Here is a 6,834-nt window from a genome sequence, read left to right on the forward strand (position 1 = left end):
ACTCCTACATGAGTGACCAGAACCCTCCCACAAGGACCACCAAGTACCTCCCGTAGGACCTCTAACTGCCATGTTTCACCCATAGAACATTCTAAATGCCCTAAATGCTGGACCTTGCCCCAACCCTACAGAATAAAAAGCCCAGTCTCTGAATGTGAAATATTACGAATCTCGACCCTGGAAAGCTTTACCCTGAACAGTTCTACCCTCCTCCCTAGAAGTTCTATATAAGCCCTGTATCCTGATCAGTTTGCTGATGTTTCTTGCCCGAGCAGAAGCAGCCATGCTGTTTTTGTTTTTGTTTTTGTTTTCCCTCCCAATACATCTCTTGTGTGTGTGGTTTGTTGTGCTTTTTGACTGTGTGATATTTGTTGGCTCCCAGGTCGCAGGATACCTTTCCATCTGAGCTATAATGTTGACACTATGGATTTGAAAATGATTTTTTTGTTTCTAGAAGGAAAGTTGTTGATTTATTTTGTCCATAGACTGTTCTTTTATTAACCTTAAAATAAATATACTACTCATCTTTATTTATTTATTTTAAGACAGTTTCCCCTTGTAGCCCTGAAACTTGAGTTGTAGAACTCAAACTTACCTGCCTCTACCTCCTAAGTGCTGGGATTAAGGATCTGTGCCCTAAGTTCTGTCCCCTAAAATATTTTTTTTGCAGTACTAGGAGATGAAACCAAGTCCTAACACATGATAGGCAAGTGCTCTATCACCAAGCTATACACTTTAAAAATTATATTTAAATAAAAATAAAATAAATATACAGAGAAGTAAAATATGCTGAGAAATATAAGCCACTAAACTTGCACTTTTCTCTCTTTACAGACTCAATAATTTCTTAAAAGTTTTCATGATCCCATGTCAGCTTAACCAAGTAAATTTATTGCCTTTTTTATTAATAAATTCCACTTAGAAATAATTTTGTTGGTAAGTAGTCTATGCATTTATAAAACAAGAAACCATAAAAAGACACAGACATTTCAAGCTAATCATAATAAAAAGTTAAGAACTTGTCTAAAAGTATAGTATCACTCAGTTTTGCTTTCCTTGGCTTCTTATTTCCAATAAGAAATTTTTAAGGTCATTGGAGAAATCCTTTTCTTGAATCTATTAATTTAAAAAATACAGTGTATCTGTCAGAGAACTTGCTATTATAACCAACCTCTCTCTTGAGTATTGGAAGTACCACATTAATTATTATAAGCAGGTGAACACTGTTAGCTCTCTTTTATGTCAGTTGAATATGTCTCAAAGTCCATGAGCTTTCATTTTCTCAATCACTCCTCTGAGAGATGAATGAGAGATTCTGTGACATTGGAGGAATATAATAAAGTATATTTTCTTAAGCAAGAAGCAGAATGATTTCTAAATTCAAAGAAAATGAAATATAGAAGGAAAAGAAACTAGTGAGGGATGTAAAAGGGAGAAAGACTGGAATAATCTTATTTTATCCACTATTATTTTTTTAATAGAAAAGGGTTTTTAGTAAACATTTTATTCAGAGGATTCCTATTATAAGGATAAGTGAAAATTTAAAGCTGAAGAACAAAGAGGTGAATGGATGTAGGTTTTTGTTTTGTTTGAGACAGTATCTCACTACACAGCCCAGACTACCCTCAAACTCACTGAGATCTACTTGTCTCTGACACCTAAGTGCTGGGATTAAAGGTGTGTGCCACCTCTCCCAGTAGGGCCAATAGTTAGGAATCATGGGATCCTATTATCAGTTTTGTAGTAATTCACAATATGTTGTATGCACAAGAATTTCATGATTATTTTACATTGATGAATAATGGAGACATTTTTCACATATACTCTGATGTTTTCAATTGTAATTAATTTTGAAAAAAGTTGTTATATAATATACTGTGATGGTTTTAGAAATCATACATTTGGGCAGCATTTTTAAGGAAAACTCATGATATTTGTTAAAGATAATAAAGCAGATTTTATTAATAGGATGTGATGCATAATCCATGGATGTGTAGAAATGTATAGCCAAAAAAAGTGCCAATAATATCCGACTAATAACAAACAATACAAAAAGAGTCCTTCTGGCATTTTGGCAAATTAACTAGATACTATTATTAAAAGGCCAAGCTGGAAAGGTACAGAAGGTAGGAGAGAAGTGATTAATATGAAAGCTGGTCAGACACAAGGACAAAGAGGTGAGGCATTTGATAAGCTGTCAAGGATAAGTCATATATATTTCTTAAAACTGACCCAGTAGTACTCTTGCTCAAATTGAAATAAAGATGGCAATGTTCATGTACAAGGTAAATAGCAGTCAGAAAAAGAACACAGAAGACTCCAACTCAAGTTTGGTTTAAGGAGAAGTTTGGATCAATACTAAATTGAATAATGCATACATTAGTACCTTTCCTCATTACCAGTCACTTTACTTTCCTGTTATCAGTAGCTTTACTTTCCAAATTTTCAGTTATTCATGCTCAAATGTGGCTTGAAAATATTAAATAGAACATTCCTGAAATCAACAGCTCCTAAAATTTAAATTGTATGCTGCACTGAGAACTTGGTTGAAATCCCAGGCTCTCATGCTCTGCCTTAGTTACAACATGAATCTCTCATTTACTCAGTATACACCTATATTGCATATACTACCTAGTTGCTAGTCACATTTCTCTTACTTAGTTATATCAGAATGATAGTGTTCAAATACATCATTTGTACTAGGTTATTGCTACAGAATGATGCCTGTCACTTATTTTTTTAATAATTATATAGGAATCATATATCATCTCATATCACCACAAGAAGTATGAATACAACACAATAAAGACAACATTAATTTTAACATTTATTGCAATATAACATTATAATTTCTTGATTTTAATCTGTTATTGAACTCTTTTTTTTTTCTTTTTTTTTCTTTTTTTTTATTATTATTATTATTATTTTACAACACCATTCAGTTCAACATAATAGCCACAGAATCCCCTGTTCTCCCCCTCTCGCCCACCCCTCCCCCCAGCCCACCCCCCATTCCCACCTCCTCCAGATCAAGGTCTCCCCCGAGGACCGGGGTTGACCTGGTAGACTCAGTCCAGGCAGGTCCATTCCCCCCTCCCAGACCGAGCCAAGTGTCCCTGCATAAGTCCCAGGATTCAAACAGCCAACTCATGCAACTCTTAAACTGTGTTTAATTTCTAAATTTTGTGCTGAGCTATATACATATGATAAACACTATTAATCCTTCATGATTGTGTGTTCTATACTTCTGGATTCAACCAACCAAGAATAAAAATATCCAGGAAAAAAAATGTCTACTCTGAATATATGGATCAGAGAAAAAACTGTATACACATAAAGGTTTGATCTCTGAACAAAGTTTCGGTATCTTTGGGGGGGGGTGCCACACATTTTGTGTGTGTGTGTGTGTGTGTGTGTGTGTGTGTGTGTGTTATTATGGATAAGAAATGATTCCTAAATACTATTGAGTTCTTTATGGGAACATGTATTGTAAGCCTATGTTGAAGTGTATTTTACTTTTAATGTGCTTAAAAATCACTTGGGGGGGTATCTTATTATTTTACTATTGCCATGACAATCACCATGACCAAAACAACATATTTTTTTTGGTTTTTCAAGACAGGGTTTCTCTGTGTAGCTTTGTGCCTTTCCTGGGACTCACTTGGTAGTCCAGGCTGGCCTCGAACTCACAGAGATCCGCCTGCCTCTGCCTCCCGAGTGCTGGGATTAAAGGCGTGCGCCACCACCGCCTGGCCAACATATTTTTATTAATTAAATTTACTCATTTATTTTACATCCCAACCAAAGTTTCCCCTCCTTCCTCTCCTCCAATTCCCTCCCACCACCTCTTCTTCATCTTCCCCCATCCACTCCTTCTCTGCTTATGTTCAGAAAGGAGCAGGTCTCCCATAGGTGTCAACAAAGCATGGTATATCAAGTTGTGGTAAGACTAAGCACCTCCCCTTGCATTAAGGCTGAGCAAGGCAACTCAGTATGAGGAATATTTTCCTAAAAGCAAGCCAAAGCTTTAGGTTCAAGCCCTGCTCCTATTGCTAGCAGTTCCATAAATAGAGAAAGCTACACAACTATCACACATATAGAGAGGTCCTAGATCAGTCCCATGGAGGTTCCCTAGCTGTTGGTTAAGACTCTGTGAGTTCCTATGAGCCGAGATTAGTTGTTTCTGTGTGTTCCCTTGTGATGACCTTGAACTATTTGGTTCATACAATCCTTTCTGCCTCTTTTCAACAGGATTCCCCTTCGGTTGATGGGCATCTAGGTTGTTTCCAGGTTCTGGCTACTTTGAATAATGCAAAGTGACTTATTAAAGAAAATATTTAATTTGAGGCCCATGGTTCTAGGGGGTTGGAATCTGTGCCCTTCATGGCAGAAAGAATGGCAACAGGCAGGCAGGCTTTGCACTGGGGCAGAAGCTTAGACTTTGCAACTGATCAAGCAAGAGTTTAAGAAAGAAAAAGCTCACTGGGAATGGCTTGTGCTTTTTAAACCTCCAAGCCCACTCACAGCAATATAACTCCCAAGGCCACACCTCATGATTTTTGTCAATATTTCTACTAACTATAGGCCAATCTTTCAAATATATGAGCCTATAGGGGACATTCTCAACCACAGGTGATTGTTAAAATGGTGATTATGATGCAGTTTTGTGGGGGGAATTTATTAGCTATATTTCTAACATGCTCCTATATGAAGTAGACAAGACCACACACTTACATAGACATTGAGTATCAGAAAATTATTGCTTTGAATTTAGTAAGGCATATTCAAACTGTAATCAAAGCTTACTCATTTACATATTTTGATGTATTGATGTCTCAGTTTCCTTATCTATAAACTTCAAGTAAATTTTTGGTGACATGTTTGTGGTGATTAAATAAAATATTATTAAGTAGGATGGGTACTAAATGAAATGCATAAAATATGTGTTTATGTTATTACACAGACCAGATATGATAACTTCATTTAAAATGGCAGTTACTTTTATTTTCACATAAAATATAAATATATTTTATTTATCCTATTGTTCTATTCATATTTTAGGATGTTAGATAATGTTAAGAGTTAATTTTTATGTCAGAATTACAGATGTTATAATGCATTAATTTGTATAATTTAATCTAAAACACAGGAAATAGAAGTACTAGAAAGTAAAAAAAACTACCACACAAAATGGAAGAATGTCCTTGAAGCACTCAATACACAGAAAATGGTCTACTTTCATTCTATCGAATGGCACTATGCTTGTGAAATCAAAATGAATGCAGGGATACAGAACAGTCAGAAAAAATCTAATGCCAAGAATGTAAAATAGAGTTCTGAAAAAGGAAAAAATATATTCAACAATTTCAAAATGTAATTATTCATGAAATAATCCCATATCATAGTCTGAAAAATGAGGCGAGTCCTCACTATTTCCTAAACTAATAAGCCCTAATGTTACTGTAGCCTTTTTGTTACTAAAACAATGATGAAGCAAAAACAAACCTCTTAGCTCCCTCCTGTGCTTATAAGGGGACTAGACTTTTCTCATCCACCTTTGCTGTCTCTCTAGACATTTCCTAGAGAATATACTTAAAAAAAACTTCCTCATATATCTTTCGAAATCCACAAATAGAAATTAATATATATTTTAGAGAACTTAAAAAGTAGCTGGTTGATACAAGGACATAATTTTATCATGCATCTCCAATATTTATTCAGAATAAAAGATGTATCAATCATTAATTTTCACTTTGGACATGTTGTTTTCATGTATAGAAATTAATGCCAAATAATTTTTAAACCTGTTTTGAAGCTATTGACATAGAGTATATGATCTATAACCCTAAAATTAATTTGCCATGATTTTCTCAAGCAGTTATATTCAATTTATCATGTAACCTATCAGAATAAATAAAAGCTTCCATTTCTTCTCTCTTTCAGATTTATTATAATTATATGTGGAATGATTATGTCACAAAATTCCATTATCTTAGCCTTGATAATGAGGAAAATATACTGGGTTAGTAATAAACACCCCTGGAGGGATTCTTTTCAATAAATGATTTAGTTGGGGATATGTAGAAGAAAATGCATATCTAAATTTGTTCAATATAGGGTATCTTATGGTTTTATCAACGAGAAACATGATATCATTAGAGTAATATACTATTTGAGTTTTTTAGAAATTAAGTAGATAATCAGGGAAATGTGTACACTTGAAAACATAGATATGATGTTACTATATACCAAAAAAAACGAATACAGCATGTAGGAATGCATAGTGAGTAAAATGTTATATAATAGAAGTAAATGCAAATTAATATTGGTAATATACTCTCTATTTCTTAGGAACATATAAGTAACCTAATGCATGGCCATGCTGAAAAAGTACTTTATACTATGAAACTTGTATTGTAACTAAGAAGTTTTACTCAGTGTATATATAAATACAATCTACTGAAAGATTTGTCTTTCAAATTTTTAATATAAAACTTTGTATTTGAGAAGGAATATACTTGAAGTACAAGAAACAAAGACAAAACAAGGATATCTTTTATTTTTTTTATTAAGAATTTTTTTTTTTTTTTGGTTTTGTAGAGACAGAGTTTTTCTGTGTAGCTTTGGAGCCTGTCCTGAAACTCACTCTTATCACTGAAATTATTAAGGCCACTCCACGTAATTAAAAGGGAGGTTTATTTAGTGGCCTAACTTACAAATGAAGGGATAGGTAGGTCGCAGGGTCCGGAAAAGACATAGAGCAGTCCGGCGGTGTTCTCTGGAGAATTCTGCTTGGTCTACCTCCAGCATCCAGGATCCGGGAACCAAGAGCGA

The sequence above is a fragment of the Peromyscus maniculatus genome, chromosome X (genome assembly GCF_049852395.1).
Source record: "Peromyscus maniculatus bairdii isolate BWxNUB_F1_BW_parent chromosome X, HU_Pman_BW_mat_3.1, whole genome shotgun sequence".
Lineage (NCBI taxonomy): Eukaryota > Metazoa > Chordata > Mammalia > Rodentia > Cricetidae > Peromyscus > Peromyscus maniculatus.